The 4,724-nt window shown below is 54.4% G+C and overlaps 1 protein-coding gene across 1 annotated transcript in view; it reads right to left on the bottom strand.

Moving 5' to 3' along the window:
- lrrc17 (leucine rich repeat containing 17) overlaps positions 1 to 3,325 on the bottom strand; it is a gene marked incomplete at its 3' end in the record, with an annotated part of 21,895 nt that extends 18,570 nt beyond the window's left edge. The window contains exon 1 of the mRNA XM_080538509.1: positions 3,211 to 3,325. The remainder of the gene's footprint in view (positions 1 to 3,210) is intronic.
- Between the last annotated feature and the right edge of the window lie 1,399 nt (positions 3,326 to 4,724).

Here is a 4,724-nt window from a genome sequence, read left to right as displayed (position 1 = left end):
GTCTGGGGGGACAGGACAGGACAGGGTCTGGGGGGGACAGACAGGACAGGACAGGGTCTGGGGGGGACAGGACAGGACAGGGTCTGGGGGGACAGGACAGGACAGGGTCTGGGGGGACAGACAGGACAGGACAGGGTCTGGGGGGGACAGGACAGGACAGGGTCTGGGGGGGACAGGACAGGACAGGGTCTGGGGGGGACAGGACAGGACAGGGTCTGGGGGGGACAGGACAGGACAGGGTCTGGGGGGACAGGACAGGACAGGGTCTGGGGGGACAGGACAGGACAGGGTCTGGGGGGACAGGACAGGACAGGGTCTGGGGGGGACAGGACAGGACAGGGTCTGGGGGGACAGGACAGGACAGGGTCTGGGGGGACAGGACAGGGTCTGGGGGGGACAGGACAGGACAGGGTCTGGGGGGACAGACAGGACAGGGTCTGGGGGGACAGGACAGGACAGGGTCTGGGGAGGACAGGACAGGACAGGGTCTGGGGGGACAGGACAGGGTCTGGGGGGACAGGACAGGACAGGGTCTGGGGGGGACAGGACAGGACAGGGTCTGGGGGGACAGGACAGGACAGGGTCTGGGGGGACAGGACAGGACAGGGTCTGGGGGGACAGACAGGACAGGACAGGGTCTGGGGGGACAGGACAGGACAGGGTCTGGGGGGACAGACAGGACAGGACAGGGTCTGGGGGGGACAGGACAGGACAGGGTCTGGGGGGACAGGACAGGACAGGGTCTGGGGGGACAGACAGGACAGGACAGGGTCTGGGGGGACAGGACAGGACAGGGTCTGGGGGGACAGACAGGACAGGACAGGGTCTGGGGGGGACAGGACAGACTTTACACAGACATTCCTACCCCACCCCCCCCGACACACACACACACACACACACACACACACACACATACACACATATCCTCCACCCCAGCCCCCATTCCTATTCGCCCCCCCCCCCCCCAGGGGCGAATAAAAGTAAAACAGCATGCACCAGTGAACCGTCAACCTTCCTGTCTACGGTCCTCTCTTCCTGAGTGTATATGGCATGCCCCCCCCCCCTCCAGCCTGGCATGCCCCCCCCTTCTCCAGGGCATGTCTGAGTCAGTGTGCCCCGCTGCTGATCCTGGATCATGGGCATATGGGCACCATGCCACAGACTGGCCCTCTGAAGACAGCTGGAGGGGAGGGGAGGTTGGTGGAGGTAGAGGGGAGGCGGGGGGAGGACAGGGGAGGCTGGGGGAGGACAGAGGAGGCTGGGGGAGGACAGAGGAGGCTGGGTGAGCACAGGGGAGGCTGGGGGAGGACAGGGGAGGTTGGTGGAGGACAGGGGAGGCTGGTGGAGAAGAGGGGAGGCTGGAGGAGGCCAGGGGAGACTGGAAGAGGCATAAATCGGAAGAAGGGCCTCATTGTAATGCGTGTTGTGTTTGATTCCTGCATTCCTGCATTCCTCATACTGTTCCATGCATCAGAACGAGTACGGCCTCCAATTTCTACCTCCACCAGCCTCCCCTGACTTTCATCATGACCACGTCACCATCTATAATTACGCTGTAACGTCTTTGAATCAAACAAGCAGATGGATTCACATTTCCATTCCATTTTTGGCGTGTAGCAGACGCCTTTGTCCAAAGGCGACTTACAACAAATACATTTTGACTAAAGTATGTGAGTCATCTGTCCACCAGTCATAGCAGTAAAGAGTAATCTAGCTCAGGCCAGGGGCCATTGGCAGTCGTCGTGCTAGAAGAAGGACCGTTTCTTTTGTTGTTGTTTTAACAGTAGAGAAACTGTACAGGGGGGGTAGAGGGGAAGTAGATGTCTCAGGAGGGACAGTTAAGGTGTAGCCTGAAGCGATGGAGGTCTTCAGTCTACGGCGGAAGATTAGGTAGTGACTCTGCAGTCCTGACAGCCGTGGGAAGCTCATTCCGCCAGCAGGGAGCCAGCCAGCCAGGACAGTAAAGAGACAGCATGTAACAGTTACACAGGAATTTGATATGACCATGTAATTACACCCACCTAAGGGCCCAGGGCAATTATTTTTTTCCTACCATGTAAACACGCCGGTTGGAAAGACACTCGTTAGGAAGTGGGAAGCGGGACGTTATCTGGAGGGGAGCGTCTGTCACAAGACGGAGACCAGACCTCCGTTCCCTAGACGCTCACTCAGAGGCTGACAGGCTGATTGGGTTGGAATGCGGCCCGAGTTGGGTTGGAATACGGCCCGAGAGACCTCTGCCCCTTTAAGTGCCTTAGCACACATACACACACACACACACACACACACGCACACACACACACACACACACACACACACACACACACTCACACACACACACACACACACACACATGCACACTCACACACACACACACACACACACACATACACACACTCAGATTTTCCACCCAAAATAGCAACAGGGTGAAATTAAAGAATTCAACAACAAATTAAAAAAAAGAGAAGAAAATTTTGAAATCCCACTGATTAGCAGTTTGAGTGGAAAGCAGCGAGTCTAACAGCAGAGGTCCGTGGAACAGCTCTGTTCTACTCTGTTCTGTTCTGTTCTGTTATGTTCTGGTTCTGTTCTGTTCTGGTTCTACTCTGTTCTGGTTCTACTCTGTTCTGGTTCTACTCTGTTCTGGTTCTACTCTGTTCTGGTTCTGGTTCTGGAGAGCTCTACCTACTGTACATCCATCTGTATCACATTCCAAACTGCTCCCACTACTGTGTACACCCCCCCCCCCCCCACACACACACACGCGTGCACACGCACACACACACCCACACCCACTTGCACATGCACATGCACATGCACACACACACACACACACACACACACACACACACACTTACATGTGCATATGTATGCAGACACACACCCGCACACACACGCACACACGCACAGACGCACAGACGCACAGACGCACACGCACGCACACACACACACACACACACACACACTCACACACACACACACACTACTAACAGTCCTGGCTGCTTCCACTACTGTACCTGTAGTGCTGTACAACTAGAGAGAGTGAGAGAGAGAGAGACAGAGAGAGAGAGTGAGAGGGAGAGAGAGATAAAGAAAATTGTTAGAGAGAGAGAGAGAGAAAGAAAAGAGTTAGAGCGAGAGAGAAAGAGAGAGAGAGAGAAAAGAGTTAGAGAGAGAGAGAAGAGGAAGAAGAAGTTAGTGTTTTGTTACCTGGCCCTGGAGAAAGTCTTCCGCTGGGTAATCCACTGGGACCAGTTAGGGTCTGGTAAGTCCTGCGTCCCTCACTTCTAGTCCTGGTATGAAGGAGCACCAAGCCTGTCTGTCTCTCTGCCTGTCTATCTGTCTGTCTATCTGTCTGTCTGTCTGTCTGTCTGTCTGTCTGTCTATCTGCCTACCTGCCTGCTTCCCTGCCTGCCTCCCTGTCTCCCTGCTCCCCTGTCTCCCTGCCTCCCTCTCTGCCTGCCTGTCTCCCTGTCTCCCTGCCTCCCTGCCTGCCTGCCTACCTGCCTGCCCCCCTGTCTCCCTGTCTCCCTGCTTCCCTGCTTCCCTGTCTCCCTGCCTCCCTCCCTGCCTGCCTGCAAATCAGGCTGCCTGCCTGCTTTCCTCCCTGCCTCCCTGCCTGCAACTCAGGCTGTGGGTCTATGTGCAGCAGAGAGGCTGAGTGTGGTATTAGATTACAGCTCCCCTCTGCTGTACAGGGCGGGCTGGGCTGGCCCCCGCACACACACACACACACACACACACACACACACACATCTCCACTGTAACTTACTGGACCGCCTCCAAGCTACTCGCTAGCTCGTATGTGTGTTGTGTATTGTGTGTGTGTGTGTGTGTGTGTTTGTGTGTGTGTGTGTGTTTGTGTGTGTGTGTGTGTGTCTGTGTGTGTGTGTGTGTGTGTCTGTGTGTGTGTGTGTGTGTGTGTGGGGGGGGGGTGTGTGTGTGCGTGCATTATACGGCTGCTGAGGGAAGGAGCGCAGATAAGCCCGGAGCTTTTCCAACAGAACCTTTTCCCAGACCAAACATCTGAGTTGGATCTGAGTGGTTCTGTCTGAAGTGATCAGGCTCTCAGCCGCACTGTTCAACGGTGTAATTGGAAGTGATTTATGGTGTGTTCACATGACTTTGTGCAGCGGTCTCACCCTCTCTCTCTCCCTCCCTCTCTTTCTCTCTCTCTCTCTCTCTTTCTCTCCCTCCCCCCTCCCTCTCTCTCTCTCTCTCTCTCTCTTGTAGTATATTTCTGTAGTATGTATGATCTATGTATGAATATGTGGTATGTTTTAGACACACACACATGCCAGGGCATGCAGGGACACAGATGACCAGCAGGGACCTTTAGGGGTTGAGCAGGGACACACACACACGCTGGCCCCTCCCCTCTGAAAGGGAAGGGGGAGAGACGGAGGCAGAGCGCTCGCTTCTCACCCAGGATCCACGGGGAACAGATGTAATGTATAAACCTGCCTGTAACTAATTAAATTATCTTAAACTAACTGTTCTTTGATTCATAATCAATAAGAATACACTACAGTAAATGGCGAGCCAGCCAGGAGTTTAATGTAACTTAATTTGCAGTGTTTTGCGAACTTCAATCTAACAAAGAGGGCAGATTTTCTGCAGAAATCTCTCTCTAGTCGATTGGTGTGTTTAAAATAAACTGTGAATCTCAGATAAGTTATAGTCAAAAGAATCTGTGTAACGGTAATCTTGTTGGAACAGAAGCA

This window comes from Nansenia antarctica (assembly GCF_963989245.1).
Source record: "Nansenia antarctica genome assembly, chromosome: 8".
Classification (NCBI taxonomy): domain Eukaryota; kingdom Metazoa; phylum Chordata; class Actinopteri; order Argentiniformes; family Microstomatidae; genus Nansenia; species Nansenia antarctica.
This window is presented reverse-complemented; position numbering and strand designations above follow the sequence as displayed.